Source organism: Pteropus alecto, unplaced genomic scaffold, assembly GCF_000325575.1.
Source record: "Pteropus alecto unplaced genomic scaffold, ASM32557v1 scaffold5, whole genome shotgun sequence".
Lineage (NCBI taxonomy): Eukaryota > Metazoa > Chordata > Mammalia > Chiroptera > Pteropodidae > Pteropus > Pteropus alecto.
The window spans coordinates 26,422,764-26,444,545 of record NW_006441953.1 but is presented as its reverse complement, the minus strand read 5'-3'; the positions used below and the strand labels follow the sequence as shown (position 1 = coordinate 26,444,545).

The following is a 21,782-nucleotide window of genomic DNA, read 5'->3' as shown; positions in this document are numbered from 1 at the left end:
CAGCCAGAGGAAGCCAAATATACACCCCAACCCATCACAGCTTCCCTGTGTCCATAGCTGTCCATCAGGGCACACCTGAAAGCTTCCCTTTTTCTACTATAAAGCTTTTTTACTACCCTGCTTGCTTTTGGATCTCTGTCGAAATGCAAGCAACAGTGGCTGATTCCCTTGCTATAGCAAGCTTTGAATAAGTAGGCTCTCTAGTTCTCATTTGGAGAACATCGCTAACCATTTGGGTGTCTTTATTTATTTCCACAATGTAAACACTCCTAGAAGTGTGACTGGCACATAGTAGGTGCTCGAATTACGAGAATTTCTCTGTTATTTCTTTTGTTCACCCTTTGACCTTCTTCACATAAAAAGTTGCACAACTTTATCTGTTTTTTCATCTTTTTTTCCCCACCCTATTTCTTGAGAAGATTGGAAGGTTTTCTCACTCTCCCAGTCTTAACTGAGGGGGTGCTGGTGGCAGGAGAGTGGATAAAGAGTAGACTTGGAAGCGGTTCTTGGGATCTCTGAAGTTTGCCAGAAAACTGGTTCGAATGACTGTACCTGCCCACGGACCACATGGTTATTGAAAAATAATTTGTGTTTCCTTCTCGTTAAAGAAATAAAAAATCGTATTCATAAATTGTGCAGGAAGAGCTAATCTGAAACTAAGCTATTTTGGTTATAATCTACTTTTCACTTGGCTTATAAGGAAATGAAAAAAATTACTATCTAATAACATTTCCCCTTTGCAATGTTTGTTGTCCCAAAAGTTTTTTCAGTCGCTTTAGCCCAGTCACTGGGAAGAAGAATTGCTTTTTCATCATTTCTGAGGTATACTTTTAAAGAAAAACAGTAATGACTTTGCTTTCCTTTTAATTTATTTTTCTGCATTATATAACATTTTTTTGGAAGTTTAAGAAGTGGTTTTTTTTTTTTTCTTTTTAAATTTGTGAAGCTTTCTTGGAATGGAAAACTAATAGATTGCCTCTATATTCTCCAAATATGCACCCCATACTTCGGAGTTAAAGAGCTGTAAAATTTCTTATTGCATTATTCTGAATATTGTTTTTCAAAGAAAAGTCTTTTAAAATATAGTAGAGTCCTAAGAGTAATGGTGAAACTCACATACCTAATGAATGAATATCGTCATACTCTCCTCTCTTCCTCTCTCCCTCCCCTCCCTTTCCCTCTCCCATTTCCTCTTTTTGAAAAATTGAAATGAGTGGGGAACGTATGAATAATGTTATATACCTCCCCTAGGCAACTGTGCCTCATTTACAAAGTTGAGAGAAGAAAGAAACTAGGAAACTATTTATTTGACTCTATAAAAACAATGACTGTTGCTTAAGAAGCTTCACTTTGCATTTCATAGAACAAGTCTAATAACAAACCCCTTTCAGCCCCTGAGATCACTTGCATGTGACAGTTGGAGCTCCTGTAACTCACCCTTCAGAGGCAAGTTTACTGTCTGAGAAAAATCAAAGGGGGCCCAGGCTCAAGGAGGACCCATGTGCTCACCTGGAAGTCAGCTGACTTAGAGCTTAATAATACCCTCCAGCAGGCCCTGCGGCAGGCCTTGGCTCAGATGACCTTGTTGTTTACGATGCAGAATAAACCCATTGCACAAGAATGTGCTTTTTAGCCCTTCTGGTCCCAATTCTTCTGTTCTAGGTCCCCTCCTCCCCCTTTTTTTTTATATCAGGAACTTGAACCCAGGCTATCTCCATTTCACTTTTCTTTGATGAGCTGTCAGGTTTAATCATCTCAGTATCGGTAATTTTTGCTGCCTAGTAAAACGAATTCTAGAAAGAGGGCTCTTTCTTGGAAGCTGACCGGGCTAAGACAAGTGTGAGTTAATGACAACTAAAATATTTGACCAACAAGGATGACAAAATATGGATAACTAAATTATGCACAACGGCAAAGTTTATTTCACATTTAGCGTTTAGATTTTTCTAGCTCTTCCATTCGTACAGGCAAAACTGAAATACAAAACGAAAAAGGTGTGGTAAAAATAAATTGGAAACTCCCCACAGCCTAGTGGTTTCAAACCAAAAGTAGCTGTTTAGTAAACTGAAATCATCTGTTGGCATGCTTCTTTCTACTGTCTGCGAGCTGTTTAAGGCCATGAACTGTCTTATTATCACTGACCAATGACATGATATAAAATTTCAGATTAGGCTCTCATGAAATAGTAGTCCATTTGGAATAAACCAATCACCCACTTTATCTTGATTATTTTATGGTGGAAATGATTGGTTAAACGTTCCATTTCTACAGCATTCTCAATACATAAAAATATAAATAATATATTCTGTAGCTCACCTGTATATTTAATGATAAGTGTGACTTATAAAATCTTTTTTCTTCTTTTCTTTTATTGTGGTAAGGATGCTTAACATGAGCTCTATTGCTTAACAAATGTTGAAATGTACATTATTGTTGACATGACAGGTCTCTAGAGCTTACTCATCTCGCTTAACTAAAACTTTATGACTGTTAATAACTCTCCATTCCCCCTCTCCCCAGCCCCTGGAAACCACCATCCTACCCTGATTTTTTGAAGGTGGCCCTCCCTATCCTAGGACAAGCCTAGGATAGAGCGGTTAGTGGGATGGACTGCAGACTCTTTTGCTGCAGTTGGTGTCGGACCAGAAGTGGTAGTCATCTCTCTCGTCTACTATCCATCCTAAACCCCTTCCACACTTAGTGATAACCTCCACTGGTCTTGGTGGCAACCAAAACCTTCATTCCTCAAGGGGTCTCAGATCCTGATATCTTTTCCCTTCTTGGGCCAGATTGCTCTACTATTCCAATCACAGTCACCATTTGCCAAGGGAGTAACAAGAGGTGCCCAAGTGGATCACACAAGATTGACAAGTGTTCCTCTCTGCCTTTATCACGCACGTCACAGGAGTCCTACTTCCCTTTGCTGATCAGGGTCAATTGCTTGTGATAAGATGGTGACTCATTTTTGCTTGATGAGTCCTGGACACAAGGAACCCAAAGAGCATAAGAGCCAGCGGTAGTGTGGAGTTCATCGTGACCTTTGTATCTCTGGAGAAGAGGACTTCTGATGCTGCTGATCAGAGCTGTGATGTGAGGAAGTGCAGCTTCCCCCAGTGAGTCACTGGGGATGATGATGGAACCATCATGGAACCACCTCTCATTTTCTGGATCCACATATTCTTCCTACTGGTGACACAGAACCATATTAAAGGTCTCTGATTCAATGTGTGCCCTGAAAATGGGAGGAGGGCATCCCATCCTCACAGGGTGTTGTCTCCAAGCTGGTGCATGAGCTGTGCCTTTAGCACACTCTGAGTGACATGATCAGTAGATCCCACATTCCTGGACCCACTTCCGTATCTCTTTCACTGTAAAGAGGTAAAATAGCCTGGATAGATGCTTTGTTGTATGGGGTTTTATGTCTATGAATCAGACATTCCATTATTTAAATAGTATGGAAAAATATAATGATCTTACTTTCTCATTTCATAATTTTAACATTAGATACAACTTATTGAATGCATGCTATAAACCGTGTCCTGAGCAGAGAACATCATTACTCAAACTCACAATGGAGGTATTACAGTGAAAATATTAAGAACAAGAATATTAAGATTAGAAAGACTTCACTTCCAGCCATAAATCTTCCTCCTATTCACAGTTTAACTTTGGGCAAATTACTTAATGCTCTGAGCCTACTTTCTTATTTTTCACGGGGCTTTATTAGTCCTCATAGACCAAGGACTAGGCCTACATTTTAGCCTGGGCTGGGACGTTGAAGGTTTGGGCCCCCACCCCTGGCTTTGGCTCTTACTAGCTTTGTGATTTGGGGAAAAACCACCTTAATCTTACTGCACCAACGTTGAACTCATTAATTTCTAAGGTCCCTTTCAGCTTCAAGGTTTTACGACTTTCTTTGATAGGCAATTTCTTAAATCTTTCCCTTAGGGTGAGAGGTTTCATTATTAAAATTATGTGTTTGGTTTGTCAGAATCACCTTCCTGATTTTCAACTTCTATCCAAAGAGTGTCAGAAGTACACGTCTGCTCCAAATGGATTCTGAAATACCAGTTTCCTAGCTGGTGACCAGGAAGCTTGCTTTTTTATACCAGTTATAAATTTCTCCTATGTGCCAGGACAAGGAATGTTTAGTACTCTGATTTCAGTAGGACAAGGTCGCATTATATAGTAACACCTGAGGTTGGAGTTGTCAGCTAGGAGATGGACTTTGCCCTAAAATCAACACGACTCTAATTCAGACTGATGGGGTGCCCGCCTTATCCATCTTGGTAGGCTTGCTCAATTCCCTGCAGATGTTTCTCATTTCGGTTTCCAGAAACATTGCTGGTGATTTATTTGCTGAAATGCATGACCACTCACTTGTTTTTCTGCTGATGGATGATTTATTACAATCCATTATGCACAGGAGACGGAGTTGTTTTATTCTTATATTATTTTTGTTTTTATTTGCTGTTAGCAGGTACACAGTAGACAAGTTAGAAAACAGATCTCCATGGTGATGGATGTGCCGTTGTGTGTCTGAGTTTGTGCAAAGTCAAAGGACCCATTTTTTCCCACCCAAAGTGTTGTAGCTTGGGCCTCTTCCTGGGCCTGTTGCAGGCACTGGGACATAGAGGTTGAATCTGGAGATCGTGTGTCCTACTTCTGGGTTCATCATTGACACCTTCACTTTTTAGCTGTGGGTTCACAATAACAAATGTTTATACAGGATTCACTTTGTGCCAGGCCTGCTTCTAAGCATTTGACCTATATTACTGAGTGCACTTGTCACTCTATGAGATAAATACTGTTATCGATCATATTTATTTTATGGATAAGAAAAGTGAGCCTTTTAGTTTAAGTAATTGTGCTAAAGTCACACAGCAGAAAACTGATTGAAACCGAGAGCCTAGATCCAGGCTCTTGACCATTGCTCTAAGACACATATGGTATCAGGGTAGAAGGCATCTTAGATTTATGAATGCCAAGACTCCCCCTCATTTACCTCATTCTTCTTTCTTGAGTTGTATTTACCCTTCCCAACTCTAAGTACTAGCTTTTACTTAGTTTGTGTTTATGTGCAAAGCTTGTCAGCACACATGTGTGCACGTGCGCTCACACACACACACACACACACTCTACACTTGCCATGTTATTGGTATGCAGAGAGCATATCCTTCCTGCTTGTCGCTGGAACAAGGAGATTTGAAACCCAGTGTATTTGTTTTACATTGCTGCATAACAAATAACCAAACACTTAGCAGCTGAACACAACACATATTTATCATCCCAGTAAATGGCTGAGGGTTCTCGGCCCAGGGGTCTCATCAGCCTGCAGTCAAGGTGTCACCCCAGGCTGTGTTTTCACCTGGAGATTTGACTGGGGACCAATCTGCTTCTGAGCTCACTCAGGTTAGTGGCAGAATTCATTTCCTTGTGGCTGTCTGACCAATGGCCCGATTCCCACTGGCCATTGGCCGGAGGTGGCTCTCAGGTCCTTACGGCCACCTGCGGTTCTCTGCCATGGGGCCCCCTCCAGAGCAGCTTGTGAGGTGGCTGTTTGTTTCCCCAGTCTTAACTCCAGTCTGCGAAGGCTGAATCTTAGATAACAAAACTCAGCCACAAGAATGGCATCGTCATCTTGGCCGTTGATTATAAGCAAGCCACAGGTACTGATTTTAAGCTGGTACCTGGGGTAGGCAATATTCACAGGCACGACTCGTTGAAGGCCATATATAGGTGTGTCTGCCACGTTCATTTTCTCTAAGCAGTCAGATTGTTATTTGATTAATAATCATGGGATCCAAGAAATGGAGTGAGATAGTAAAAATGGCCAATGTCTTCAAGCTCTGACGTCTAAAGCATTCTTCTTTCTGCGACTGTCCCAGGTAACACTGTCAAATGCTCTCATCCAGATGTCCTTTCCTCTGAACGAGACATATTCAGATCTTATTTTGTGTTATTTGTGTTAAAATCCGAATTATGCTAACTACTAGATGGGTGATCTTAGGCTAGTGCCTTAAACTTCCTAAGCTTCTGCTTCCTATAAAATGGGAATCATGTCACCCACTCTACTGAATTCTTGGGTGGCTGTGCTAAATGCCAGACACGTGATAGGTGCCTTACGAGTATCAGTTCTCCTTCTGGTCTCTCAATTTCTGGTCTTTGTGTTGAATGTTCCTTCTAAGTTGGCTCCTTTGTTAATTTAAAAACAGAACTTTTCCCCTGTGAGGTTTAAGTTTTCCCAAGGACAATCACGTTCCGGTCAGGTTTCTCCAAGTCTCCATCCGAGACTCCCTAAGTATCCCGGGGAACCTGCCTGTTAAAAGTGAGTTACCTCAGTCTATGGCCATGCCACCCTGAGCAAGCCCGATCCTGTCTGATCTCGGAAGCTAAGCAGGGTCGGGCCTGGTTAGTACTTGGATGGGAGACCACCTAGGAAGATCAGGTGTTGTAGGCATAAAAATTAAAAAAAAAAAAAAGGGGGGGGGATTGAAAACTGATAAGGTCCTTGCAATCTGGGAGGTCAACCAAGGGTTGCCTCACCGAAAAAAAAAAAAAAGTGAGTTATCTCTAGAGATGGCCACATACATTGCAGTTGCCCAAATTTAATTTCAAAGGGTGACCTGAACATTTGGAAAGTGACATAAATGGAGCCTCTTTGTGCAGGGTAAACCCGTTATAATTGTCTGTGTGTTTATGCGCCTACTGCTCTTTGCAAATATTTGCTGCTGTGCTCCTCACACGTTAATGAAAAAGCAGACTTAAGCGAAGGTTCTGGTTCTGAGCTTCTCCCTCCCAAGGAGGTTTAGTTACTTTTTGCATCGGTTCTTTCCCAAGAAGCAACGTCCCTTACTTAGTACTTAGGGTCACAACACCTACTGAATTCTTCCGAGTCCAGTCCATGTTCAGAGTTTACAGAGATCAGGGGACATTTCCTGTCCTTTCTTCTTAGTCAATGGCATACATCAGAATAGATGATGCAGTTCAGGAGGATCTGAGATTAAAACACCATGTGTGAAGCATTTTTTGTTCATCATTGAGTAATTTTTCTGAAGACAGATCTGAGCAGGAGACCTGTGCAGGCCCTGGAAGCAGGCTTGAGGCCATTTGGGAATGCCCGGTTCCTAGCACCCAGATGTGGTCTACAAGGGAGCATATATGCAGAAACCCACATGCCCAAGATAGCAACCCTGATTTCCTTAAGGCTATGTATGTATTTATTTATTTATTTCATTTTTTCCAAAATTAATTTATTTAAATTAGTTTCAAGTATATAGTACATTGGTTAGACATCCATATAGTTCATAAAATGGTCACTCCAAATGCTCCCTCCCTCCCCTGGCCTTCCACTTAGCCATCATATTAATGCTAACTGCATTCCCTATGCCGTGCTCCCCATCCCTGTGACCAGCTATCAACTACTAATTTGTACTTCTTTAACCCTTCACCCCATTCTCCCAGCCGCCCACCCCCTCTGTCCATCACCAAATTGTCCACTATATTTGTGAGTCTGTTTTTGATTAGTTTGTTCTTTTTGTTCCTTAGATTCCGCATATAAGTGAAATTATATGGTATTTATTTTTCTCTGACTTACTTCATTCAGCATAATAACCTCAGTTCCATCCACGTCGTTGCAAATGGTAGGATTTCATTTTTTTAATGGCTGAATAATATTCCATCTTATACATGAACCATAACTTCTTTATCCTATCATCTGTTGATGGGCATTTAGGTTGCTTCCAGATCTTGGCTATTGTAAATTGTGCTCCATGAACATAGGAGTGCATAGATCTTTACAAATTATTGTTTTGGTTTTCTTTGGATAAATACCCAGAAATGCAATTGCTGGGTCAAAAGGTATACCCATTTTTAATTTTTTGAGAAACCTCCAGACTGTTTTCCATAGCAGCTGTACCAATTCGCAATTCTACAACAGTGTATTAGGGTTCCCTTTTCTCCACATCCTCGCCAACACTTGTTGTTTTTTGATTTATTGATGATAGTCATTCTGTCAGGTATAAGGTGATATCACATTGTGGTTTTAATTTGCATTTCTCTGATGATTAGAGACTTTGAGCATCTTTTCATATGTTTATTAGCCATCTGTATGTATTTCCTCTTTGTTTTTAATGTTCATATTCTTGATATTTTCTCCTTCAGAGAGGTTTCTAGTTGGCCCCAGGCAACTTCCCAGTGTTGAATGGTACTCTAGTAATCCCGTCCACCTGCCTGACCCAAGATTTCCAAGTAAAGAGGGGGATGCGTCGCCTCTGATCTTACCTTCCTTGGTTTGAGGCCTCTGGTTTTCTGGATCTCAGTCCTCTGTTGCTTGTGTGAGACACTCATGTCCCTTTTCTGGTTTGGACATCATACTTCCTGTGCTCAGAACATATGGTAACCTCCTGCCCCCTGATTTGATTAAAGTTCCACTGTCCTGTTCTCTGTCCCTGTATGAAGTGGGTATAATCCAGAAGCCGATATAATTCTCACAAAGTCTGAAACAGCATCAAATAATGTTTATTCTCATTGGCAGTTGTTTCAGGAAGTTACACTTCCCAACTCAAACAGAATCCTTTCTTTCGAGAACAATTTGAGTTGTAATTTTCCTCTTTAAAACAAAACAAAAGTTTATATTACTTAATTGCCCTACATATTCTCCACTGCTTTCTCGAACACTTCTTTGAATTGTAAAACCATCTTTTCTTCTAGAATTGGATTTTTTTTTTCCCTCTTACGAATGCTTAAAATAACCCTTTTTCATGGGACATTCATCAAGTTGTGTCCTCCCTAAAGGTTAAAACTGACTACCCAATTCATTTCTGAGAAGTTAATTTTAAGCTCTCTTAGAGTGATCAAATCTTTCATAATGAACTTGAAATGAACATATATATACCCCACGCACTCACAGCTACTCCCAGGACAGCTAGGGATTACTTCTCTAAGGCCTCTTGCTCTCTCTCAGCGCTGAACTCTAAACCTATGCTGCTTGCTTCTCTTAAACTTCTTTCTGTCCCATCCTACCTTCTCCATCTGATTAATCCCCTGCATCGTTGGTCCCATTTTAGATTTCACTTCATTTACCACTTTTCCTACCAACCTTAGGAGTGAATCCCATACTCTCACCCATTGCATGTATTTCTAGGGTTTGCAATAGGAGAACTGTGAATTTCTGGACTTTTGCCTTGTTTGTCGAACAGACTGTGAATTCCTTCAAGGTGGAGCCCGTGTTCCCTCCATTCTCTCAATAGAGTTTTATTAAATGAGTGCATGCATCCCTGCCGCGTAGACAAGAATGCTGAGAATCAGAAAATTTAAGTGGGTGTTCCATCATCTCACAGGCGTGAGAATTTAGGGCAGGATATAAATCCATACTTAATGGCTCTAGAGCTAGATTTTCTATTGCAACTTGCTATCCATGTTTTGTTTATGTATTTGCTGTGGACTGAATGCCTGTGTCCCCCCTCAGAGTCATACACTGAAGTCTAATCTTGACTTCATGGTATGATGATGGTATTAGAGGATGAGGACTTTGGGAGGTGATTAGGTCATGAGGGCAGAACCCTCATGAATGTATTAGTACCTTTATAAAAGTGAATCCAAAGAGCTCCCTTGCCCCTTATGCTATAGTGAGCACACAGTGAGAAGATGGCCATCTATGAATCAGAAAGGAGCCATCTATCAGTTGAAGCTGCTGGTGGCTTGATCTTGGACTTCCAGCCTCCAGAACTATAGAAAGTCAAATTTGTTGTTTAAAAGCCACTAGTCTATGGTATTCTGTTATAGCAGCCTAAATGGACTCAGACATTATTTTTGTGTAGTAAACAATCACAAAATTTGCTGGATTAAAACAACTACTTATTTTGCTGAAAATTTTGTGGATCAAGTCGTTGGGAAGCAGTAGGCTAGGCAGATCATCTCTGCCCCACATGGCACCAGCGAGGACAGTTAAGGCTGGAGGATTCACTTCCAGAATGCCATGTTGCTCTCATGCCTGGTGCCTCGGTGCTCTGATGCCCCTCTCTCTCCATGTGCCATCTCATCCTCCAGGGCTTCTCCACAAGACCTGGGCTTATCGAAACTTGGTCGTATCTCTTCTTCCACTGCAGCTGGTTCTCAAGAGGCAGCGCCAGGCAAGTTAAAGGCTAAGTTCAGACCTGGAAGTGTATTGGTCAAAGCAGATATAGAGTTCATTCATATTCAAGGGGTTGGAATAATAGCCTCTGCCTTTTGATGGGGATGTGGCAAGGCCACATTGCAGAAGAACATGCTGGAAGGGAAATATTGTTATATACAATTTGGAAAATATCTGCCACAAACCACATACGAACAGCTGAACGTATGAAGAGAAAAAGTCATTCACTTAATATATTTTCTTCACATACCTACCAGAATGCACGTATTACCCAAGTGACCAAGGCTCTCTTCCTGCCTTCAAGGTGTTAGCATTCTGGCAAGAGACGCAAGAATAGTAGTTTATCAGTCTGTTTGTGCTATGTAACAAAACCACCCCAAGACTTGATGGCTTAAACACAACTGTTCCTGGCTCATGACTGAGAATTGGTGATTTAGCCTGGGCTCCGCTGGCTTGTTCTTTTAGTCTCGGTTGTGCTCACTCCTGAGTCAGAAGTCAGCTTTGGTCTGATAGGTGGCTTTGCTGGTCTTGGCCGTGCTTTCTCACTGGTTTTGGGATTGGCTAGCTGTGGGTTAGTCTAGAATAACCTCAGCTGGGGCACCTGGGCTTTTCTCTATGTGATCTTTCATTCTCTAGCAGGATGGCCTTAACTTGTTTTCATAGAAGAAATGAAGCGTAAGAGAACAAGAGAAGCCATGCAAGCCTGTTGAGGCGTAGACTTGGAAAGGGCACAATGTCACTTCTGCTGCATTGTACTAGAAAAAGCAAGTAACCAGGTCAGCTGAGATTCAATGGGACAGGAAATAGACTGTTAAGTTTTTATCGGAGAAGGTTCAAAGTTACACCGCAAAGGACAGAGGTACAGAACAACCATTATTTTTGGCCACTACGCAATCCACCTATTGAAAGTGCCAAGCGAAGTCAAGGCAGTGGGAGAAGTGTGGTGGCTATGGGGAGCAGAGGAAGGGTGCTTTATGAACCTGGATGTCCTGAAGGGATGGGGAGTGGAGAATATCATGGTGAGAATCAGGGAAAGCTTCACTTACGTGTGGATCCTGAGGATGGGTGGGCTTCTGAGCTTGTATGGAGAACAGGAAGTCATGACTGCTCCTTCGACAAAGTGATCTTGCCTTGAAGTGTACAGAGCATTCAAGATCTGGATCTCTTATTCCTGGTTAGGTGTCAGCGGACAATCAGGCAAGGGGCGTGGCCACCCGACGTACCCGCTGAGAAAACCAGAACCAGCAGGGATCGTGGAGATGAATTCTCTCAGTCTTCCCACGTCATAGATTTGAAGATGGGGAACGAGATAGGTTTGCCCTTGTGTATTTGTTTGCTAGGGCTTCCATAACAAAATACTACAGACTGGGTGGCTTAAACCACTGTTTTATTATTTCACAGTTCTGGAGGCCGGAAGCCCAAGATTAAAGTCTGAGTAGGTTTTGTTTCTTATGAGGCCTCTCTCCTTGGCTTGTACATGGCTGTCTTCTTGCTGTGTCCTCACACAGTCTTTCCTCTGTGTTCTAACTCCTCTTTTTATAAGGACACATGTCAGATAGGATTAAGGCCCACCTATATGACCTCATTTTAATTAATTACTTGTCTAAAGGCCCAATCTCCAAATATAGTAACATTCTGAGGTACTATATGGGGTTAGAGCTTCAACATATGAATTCGAGGGAGAGTTACAATTCACCCCACAACTTCATGGTCACCGAATCAGAATTGAACCCAGAAGTTGGACCTGTTCTCCATAAAACATATAGCCTCTTGGCTTTTAGCTGAAAATCGCTTCTCTTTTGCTTCTCAGATGACCATCTTTCCTAGAAAAGATGCTTGTATATAATCATGTCCCTCGCCACGTATTCTGCATGTCTCCTTCCCTGGGGATGCCTCCAAAGTCAATAAAAAGACAGAGGAAACTCAGACGGAGCCCAGAGGCAACGGACGACCTGGTGCACAAACAAACCTGTTAGCCGCTGGCACTTGTGAGGGATATCATCTTTAAATTAGTTGGGGAAAATTAATATTGCTCACTCGCTATGCTCACTGGCATTGTCTGCTCTGAGAATCAGCAGGGCCAGAGACACTGTAGATAATATTTTTTAATTAAAAGGAAAATAACTTCTTGTGATTAATCTGCTTCTTTGGGGACTTGATCCAGAATCTCATAAATCTAAAATGGAGGCATTTGCTGGTTCGCCCACAGATTCCCTCCCTCTCAGCCAGCTCAGGGGTAGGGTAGGAGAGGAAGTTGTGGGAGCAAGACAGACCCCATCAGGGCAGACCTGAGCCAGGAGGTGAGAGGCTGAACTCCAAGGAGAAGACACTGATTCTCGGTTGGGGCAGAAGTCTTGGCAGGGCCATTTCTCCCAGTGTTAAAGAGCAGATGTTGGTAGCAGAAGGTCTTGGGTGAAAGTCCAGAGCCTGCCATTGTTTGATACCATAGGAGAATATCTGAGACTCAGTTTTCTTATCTTTAAAATGGGGCTGGATAAACATCTGTCTCAAAGGGAGCATTTATGCAACAGGAGCCCTGAGCTCTGGAGCCAGATTGCTTGGCTTTGAACTTGGAAGATTTCACTTTCTCGTGGCCTTAAGCCTGTAATTTAACTGCTCTGCTTCTGTTTCTTTCTGTGAAAGAAACAGTGAAGAGGGCTTGTCTTGTAGGGTGGTTGTGAAGACTGAAAAAGTTTAAACATATCAAGTGCAAGCACATAATATAGTAAACTAATAAACGTTTGCTCTTACAAGGCCAGTGTTAGAACACACAAGGTCTTCTGTGGTTTTCCAGGTAAATGGAATCTTAGTGGGGAAATGATGCAACCTCTATTTTAAGGATGGAGACATGGAGATTCAGAGAGAGGGTGGGACTCGCCCAGAGCGCAGAGCAAGTTATGGGCAGAGATGGGTTCAGGACGCGGGTTTGGAACCCAAGGACAGAATTATGTACAAAAGTATGTGGTTTTGGAATTTTAATTCCTGCCTGGTTTTAGTCTGCTAACAATCTAGAAACAATAGTAGAGCAATGAGCCCAGGCAGCATTGCGGGAGGGCCGATGTGACAGATGAGGACTCTGAGGCTCAGGAGAGTCACATAACTGGCTAAAGTGCACGCTCCATACCAGTGGGGCTGGCATCTCGAGCGATGTTTAGTCTAGCTCTGAGATGCTGTGATGCAGGTCTGCCTCCTGGAGAAGGCGGGCTCCGTCCCGCACTGGCCTGCACGTCCCTTTTCTCCTGCCCTTCCTGAGATCACCTCGCCTGTTGTGGTCTAATCTTCATGTGGGGAAGGGTCAGAAATGTATTCTTCCTAGAATGGCCATGACTGATGTAAAGTGCAGTGGAAACTCAGGCTGTTGTCACCCGCCTGGCATTTGTGTGATGTGGGCCAGGCAATGGTCATGGTCCCATTTTACAGATGACAAAATTGGAGTCAAGGGAGATGAGTACTGCACTGACTATGGGTCACACGCGCTAAGTAAATTAATGAAGTCCTGGGTGTCCCTTCCTATTCTGGTGCTTTCTCTATGGAACTATGGGACGATGGAGAGCGCCATTGTCTGGTGATCTTGGGCTGTGGTCAGGAAAGAAGCTGGGAGTTGACCAGACCATGTCCAAAATGATCACAAATTGCTTTCTGGTTCCTCATGACTCTCATGAAACAGAAATTCTATCAATCACAGCAAAGACCCTGAGCTACCTTCCCAGGAAGTGCTGGGACCCATTGCCCACTGATTGATAATGAGCTTGCTCAGTCATGGAAGACACTCGCGCAGTTGATCGTCCTGATTGATGCTGGACACTAGACTGGGACAATGTCATTCAAAGGTAACTTTCCCTCGCTCTTTTCTCTCTGTATGTAGAGCTACAGAATTTCACAGCTGATAGGACACTTGGAGAATATCTCAGTAAACAGTCATTGTACACACGAGGAAACTGAAGCACAGAAAGGCTAAGGAATACCCCAAAGGGGATAAATAACTAATTATATCTAATCACAAATAAGAAAAATCAAGAGGATGGGTGTGTAGATCATAAAGGCGGACAAACCAGCTGAAACAGTCATGGAACTATTCCTCTGTGAAATGGGCGATTTCAGGAAGAAGTGGAGTCTTTTGGAACAATGGCTGAGAACTGTGTCAAGTGTGCAATGAAGGGACTCACACATCTGGCTAGGGGAGTGCTGCGAGCGTGCATGCGTGTGCATGCGTGTGCATGCATGTGCCCGTGTGTGTGTAGATGTGTTGCATGTACCCGTGTGTAGATGTGTTGCAGAAGAAGATAGAATTAACATCAACGATCTATTTGACCTTCTCTGCCTTTCTCTTCACATCTTAGTGTTTTATTAATAGGAAAGCAGTCTTGCATACATTATCGTACTGGATCAACAACTTCGTTCTAAGGTTAGAGCAAGTATTGCATTTCCATTTTACAGATTGAAAAGCAAAGGCTCAGAGAACTTAGGTGACGGCCCTGCTGTCATGTCCTGGTAGTTGTAGGCACTGCAACTGGAACCCTGATGACTCATTTCTAATCTCACCCTCTTCCCTCTGTGGACCTGCCTTCCTGCCTATTAGATTCTTGGATACTACTTCAGTCCTGTGCAGACATTACAGTCTCTGTTCAGCTGCAATTTTTGTATAGAGTGTCACATCCTCAGCGTGTGTGTGAGGGAGTGTGTGAATGTGTGTGTGCTGGTGCAGAGTTATTGGCCTTTGGAGTCAGACACACTGGTTCACAGTTCTAAGCGCTGCTATTTGTGTCCTTGAGTAAGTTACTTAACCTTGCTGTGTTGCTGACTCCTTATCTCTATAATGTGGGGGACCAAGGAAGGTCTGTCAAGTAAATATGTGGAACAGTTCCAGGCCCCGTTGTTTATCTGTACAGTGAGTCTGTTTTCACGCTGTGGTAAGAAGTCTCTGTAATGCATGTCCCTGGGTTGAGGGCTCCGATACAGCATGGGGTCGGGGAGAGCTGGAGACGGTAGTGAACAAACATTTGAGACTTTAGCATCAATGTGACATCAAGAAATGGAGAATGGACTAAGATCCAAACTTGCTCATTTATGTACTTATTCGCCCATTCATCCATTCAATAATCAATACTTCTGAGCACCCAGTATGTATCTGTGTTGGTGCTGGAGCAGAGACATGGCTCTAGCCTCTCAAAAACAGCCTGATTTGGTCATAATCAACCTTCTAATTTGGGGATTCAGTTTTTTCATGTGTACAGTAGGGATAATGACACCTTTCTTGGCTAACTGCTAGGATACTCCCTCTCCCTACCAGATACCAGATCAGATCTAAATGTCCCTTTGAGAGACAAGGAAAAGCATTGGTTAGTGGGGAAAATGACACCGTCAATCACACTCAATTGTGATTTTCTCAGGCACTCAGGAGCTAGCTCAGATCTCCCCCCAGGTGTACCCTACGAGGAACTTTTTCAGATGCTGCATTCTTACGATCCCTAATAATGTCATTCATCATTCAAGCTCCACAATGGGCTGCTCATCTCTCCAAAGAGAAGCCAGAACTATCCTTAGATAATGACAAATCGTGTCATGTCCCTGCTCAAAATCCTCCAAAAACGCTGGGAAGAAAGTCCAAAATGGTATTTTTGTTTGGATATTCTCAAAGCAGATTCTGAGACAAGGACTTGAATTTGAACACTGCATTGGGATGAAAGTGAGACAAGGAATGGGGGAAGCTAAGAAAGTACCCAGATTAATAGACTAACAGATGATCACGCGGGCAACCATGGCTTAACCATTCTCCAACACTCTGAGGAACTTGACAGAACATGCCTCAGAATTGTCCCACTTAAGGATAATGAATCTGGGCATTTATCGGCCCGCGTCTGCTCCTCATTGTTTGAGCGTTGCCCCTGGGTACATTACATCTCTGACCCCTGAAAGCTGCCCCGAGTGTGTACTAAGCATGTCTTTTGGTGTGAGAAAAAGCTGCCAGGCAGCTGAGTAAAGAGAAGCAGGCTTTGAGGGTGAGGTGCTATCAGCATGGATGCTAAATTCACCTGTAGCTGCAGGTGAACACAAAATTGAGACAAAGGCACGTGGAGTGGGCACACGATGTGCTCATGGCTGCAAGGACCTCACCTCTTACTCTCTCCCTTGCTTACTCTGCTCGGGCACCGTGCTTTTCACCAGAAATGCCAAATAAACCCCACATCAGGCCTGTCTTTGTGTGCTAGGGCTGCATTAACAAAGTACCAAAAACCGGGGAGGTTAAAAACAGAAAGGTATTGTTTCACTATTCTCGGAGCTAGAAGTCTGAGATCAAGGTGTTGCTTTCTTCTGAGGCCTCTCTCCTTGGCTTGCAGATGGCTTTCTTCTTCCTGTGCCTTCACCTGGTCTTCCCTCTGCACATGTCTGTCTCCTAATCGTCTCTTCTTATAAGGACACCAGTCAGATTGGATTAAGGTCCTAGGACCTCTTTGAAGGCCCTCTCTCTACATAAGTCACATTCTAAGCTACTGGGGGCAACAAAGGTCCCCAAGGCCCCATCTCCCAAAACCATCACATAGGGGATTAGGATTTAACATATGAATCTTGGGGACACATTCAGTCTCTAGCAAGCAGCTTCTTTGGAAATAACATTTGTTGCAGGTGTTTGGGGACTTTTTTTGTCTTCCAGAGAAGCGAACCTCATTTGCATAGGATGCTTGAGAAACAAATGCTTTCTCACTTTACTTTCAAATCCCATTCTTCCTGCATAAGGAAGCAGACACTCCAAGCAGCAAGGGGAAGTTAGAATATTAACACCCTGAATAACTGGGTTGCATGGGCTGAAGGGGGATGCCTCGCTTTTTGTGGTCATAATTTGGACATACTCAACCGGGGCAAATTTTCACATTTTTTTCACGAGGTAAATTTCTGTCTAAAAAAGAGACTTCCCTTCTTATACCTCAGAGTTTCATAAGAAGGAAGAGAACAAGGTCTCTGTCCATGCTGTGTCTGGGTGGCCAATTCCACTTTGTTTCTCAGGTGGGGCCAAGCCGAGGAACAGGAAATAGAGATGCTGTGCAGATGAAAGGTAGACTGAGGTGTGGGGCTTCTCTAGAATCTCTACTCTCAGTGGAGGCCATATGCAGGCAGAGAGGGTTATATATCCTCCTCTATCTTTTCAACATAAGTCCATGGTCGGCCAAATCCAGATATATTATTTGAGCTTAATTTCCATGCTCGCACTGGGGAATGATGAACTACCTTGAGTTGTTCTTAAGGTCTTATTTGCATTTGTGCCTCTGAGCCAACAGATATGACGAATGAAGAGGGATCTGGGATTGCCGCCAAGTTCCCTGCGAATCTTGGTTTGAATACAGCTGAGACGGTATGATGTTTTGCAACCTAATATCCCTGTGTTTATGGGCTGGGGATGTGGGAGTGAAGGCTTGGCAACCATGAGCTCCGTTCAGCATTGGCCGAGATCCTTCTTTGTTGAAGGAGCTCTCTTGAGCACTTACTAGGGCTTTAAGGATCACTCGCACAGCTTCTGTTTTGGAGAAGATCCCAGTCTTGCAAAGAAGATGGACACACGTCAGGGAAACGTGATGCACTGTAACGAAGGCAACGACAGAGACCTAAACAGACCTAATTATGGTCATAACGGGACCTGAGCAGTATGGGAGGGATTAGGAAGCCTTCCTTGAAAAGCGATGCCAAATCGAGTCTAAAGGATCATGAGGAGATAAGCGAAAGCATCGAAGGCTCTGACAAGGAGGTGTAAAACCAGAGGTGGGGGAAGGTGCTGTGAGGCTGCTGGAGGGTGGAAGTGGGAGGCAGGGGATGGGAGGAGTTGAGGCCATAGTGAGGAGATGATAATCTTCACCTCCTCCGATAACAGAGGGAAGAGAGCACCATTACGCTTGGGAATGACATGGAGAGATTGAAGTTACAAACGGAGTTTTCTGATGACCTGAGTGGAGCGTGGGTGGGAAGCGGAGATGCTGTAGACAGGAAGCTCAGTTGGAAGTCACTGAGAGCGGAAGATCTTAATGAGGTCAGAGGTCACAGGGATGGAGAAGGAAGGAGCCCACTGACTCACATTCCTGGAGTAGCACCGGCTCATCCTGAGCTATGGGGAATTGGAGGAGCTATTTCCTACTCCAAGATTTAGGGGGAGGACGGTGGCGGACACATGACTCTGAAGTGACTGAAGGAAAAGACACAAAGCCTGGTTCTCCAATGCAGCTCTGAGACCCTCTGCGGGAGTCGATCGAAGCCTCCGAAAGGCTCTTCTCTAGGGCTGAGAAAACTAGAGGAACTGGCTGGTCCCTGGAGGACCTGAGTTCTCCCCGCCCCCCGCCCCCCAGAAGGCAAGAATCACCATAGAAAATGCATACGCAAAAGATCTTTTACTTCAGAACCTTCTAGGAGATGAGGCCAGCAGGAGCTTCTGCAGGAAGGCTTCTGGAGAGCAGGAAGAAAGGTAGCAACTGGGGCCTGTGGCCGCTTCTCAGGAAAAAAGTAAAACTGCCTGGAGGTGGTACAGATGCCAAAGAGCAGGGATGGAGTCCACTGCAGCACCCATAGATCGTGCTGCCATGTTGAAGAGCGTGGCATTTTAATCAGAGTCCTGGGCTCAAAGCCAGGCTGCGACAAACACCGTGTCTGTCACCTCAACTGCTCTCTTTATTATTATACTCGGCTTTGTTATGGGCTCAGGTGTGTCCCCTCTCCCCCCAGATTCATACACTGAAGCCTCACCCCCAGTCTTTCAAAATGTGACTCTGTGTGGAGACAGGGTCCTTAAGACGAGCACTGAAAAAATGTATTTATCAGGGAAAACATCTTCCGACAGGTGAGGGTGGAGTTATGTTGTATCTTGATCACTTCAGTTACGTAGCAGAATCCTAGGGTCGAGGCGTCTCCTGAGAAGATCCTCGTGTTGCTCATTTAGTCTTTTATTCCTTCAACAAGCAGCTACGAGCACCTTCTGAGTGTCAGGGGCTGTGGGTACAAAAGCGATTAAGACGAGGGCTGTGCCCAGGGGGAAAGCTCACCGTCCAGTGGAGTATTTGGGGATCCGTGTTGCCTACAGCCCCTTTCTGCTCAAAACAGCAGAGTTGAAAAGTCGCAACAGAGACTTCGTGGCCACATGATCTGGCCCTTTACAGAAGATAAATTGCTAACCACCGGGCTAGCGGAAAGTCGATCCTCTAGCGGAACAGCTGGAAATGCTCTGCCAAAGCTTTCTTTCAGTAAGCTCTTACTCGATTTCTCACTTCGGAGCAGCTTCTTCGATTTTAGCTCTCCTTCGACCTACATGCCTTTCTTTTGTAATACAGATCACGGTTTTAGAATTATTTGTTTTCTTGGTGATCATTTGATCATCGCCTCTTTTTCCTATTAATGGAGCCCTGATTTTGTGCCCAGCCCTATTCTAAGTAGTTTACATATGTTAACTCATTTAATTCTCCCAACAACCCTACGTACGAGGTAGGAATCGTTACTTCTGTTTTACTGATGAGAAGCTGAGACACAGGAAGTTTGATTAACCTGTCCAAGGTCACTGGGAAATAAGCGATGGAGTCGAGATTTGAACCTTTCACAGTCTGCCTCTGGAGCCAGCACAGAGAATGCTGCATGGCACATGGTGGTTCTTAAACACATTTGCCAGGTGGATGAGGGACACCGTGCTCTACGTCAATGCCATTCCAGCTCCGTGCAGGCAGCGAGGATGTGCACGGTTATAGCTCTCTGTGGGCTGGAGCCAAGGAAACGCTGCACATGATCTTCATCTTTTCAGTTTGCCTCAGTGCCTTAGAATCAGAAACAGGAGAGCAGACACCTTTTCTTTCTCATCGTCACCTAACCGAAGTGACAGACTCCGGACATCCCTCATGGACCATTCCTCAGCTCAGATCATGCCTCCCCGGCGGTCCTTCCTCTTTTTCCAACCTGCGCATTTGCAGTCAACTGCTTAAAACCCTTCCTTTTTTATTTTCACCTCTCTTCTTTCTCTCCGAGACTCCATCAAGCTTCTGGAAGCATAAAAACAGCTAAGCCATTACCCGAACTGAACTTGAACTTAAACCTCAGGAGGTTCACCCATCGCTGAGCTGCAAGGTTCCCTGGGCCTCCAGCTGCAGCAATTCTGTGAAGTCAACACAGTGTGCCCACGGGGACACCATATTTTATTTTTCAATCAAGCGTGGTGCTGTCAAGCATTGCTTAAGTGGCTCGGTATCAGCACTTTTTTTTTTTTTCAAATAACTTATGAGCTTGATGTGCATGATGCTTCCCTGTGTGAAAATGTGTCAGTTATCAAGATTTTCCAAAGTCTCTATTTTTGTGTGTGTGTGCCCTGAGTGACTTCAGGAGTTTCCTCCAGTGGTGATCCCTTGGGGCCTGTTCTGCTGGCACTTTAGCCTCTTAGCTGTAAATGCACTCTTGTGACTCAAGATTGAAGCAGCCGGAATAGCCCCCGGGGATGCAGGTTGGGGGTTTGGGGGAGCTCAGGGGTTTGGCTGAGAGTATCTAGGGCCCCTCAGTGCAGGCTGCTGGTGAAAAGCTGTGCTGTTTTCAGACCGAGCGTTCTCTGCGGTGTTGGCTGCTCGGGGTCAGGTTGCCACTCTGGCTGGCTTTTCAAAAGGATGTTGCTTCTACCGGGAAGTTTTTTATTTTCACCATGAGACCTTAACCTGTAAAGGAATCTGATTTCGACAGTGAGAATATCTCATTTTCCAGGACCCTAATTTTCACAATGAGACAGCAGCTGCAGATTTGACAGTTCACCTCCCCGGAGTGAAACTGGTTCAGGACAGTGTGACATGAACATCTGCATAAACCGATACCCGTCATCATTCATCACAGCTGGAGAGACTCTGAACCTGGAGATGCTCCCAGTACATCCCGTGGACTTAAACCTTGGTAGGCTAAGTGTGATGTGTAACATTCCCAAGATCATAGCCTCATGGGGAGATAGGAGACTTCACGTGGCTAGGCTTCATCTGTCTCCTTTTCAGAGGCATCTATACTAAGACCTGGAGATTCGTTATCTATTAATCCCACACAGCAACAGCACCCAAGGCCAATCGCTCTGTGTTTGAAGTCAGAGGTGCTCAGAGTTTCAGCTCCAACCAGCTCTCGGCTCTTTTGCACAGATCTGAGTCCCAAGATTTTGGGAGAGGGCTGGATGAAAGCACTTCGTGAAGTTATACTTCACAGGCATAGGTGTTGTTATATGTGAGTGGGTCATAAACTATAAAGCACTACACACCTTTGAAGCATTATTATTTAGATTACGTCTAGTTATTACTTAGATGATTATGATATCATTTAGGCAGGTATCCTAATCATCCAAATAATAAGACCATATAAAATAAATAAGAAAATAGACTATTTAAGTGTAAAAATTAATCTTTATTATTTTCTTTTCCTTTAAGGCAGGCTGCAAAGATTCCAGTCATCATTTGTAATATTTATTTCATACCCTCAGTATACGTCTTTGGTGTAGCTCGTTCAGGGTCTTTCACACGGGATTAAGTTTCATGAGGACAAAGAAGCTATCTGACGTGTTTGCTGCTCTAGCAGAGAATAGGCGTTTGCTATATGTATTCACAGAATGAGTGGATGAGGCAAAAAATGATGTGTACATTTGTCATAGAATCTGCACCTCTGGAGTTTT

The 21,782-nt window shown here is 43.8% G+C and overlaps 1 pseudogene; it reads left to right on the top strand.

Annotated features, from left to right (window-relative positions):
• Positions 1–6,341: 6,341 nt before the first annotated feature.
• On the top strand, positions 6,342–6,460 carry LOC112485684 (annotated as a pseudogene).
• The last annotated feature ends 15,322 nt before the right edge of the window (positions 6,461–21,782 follow it).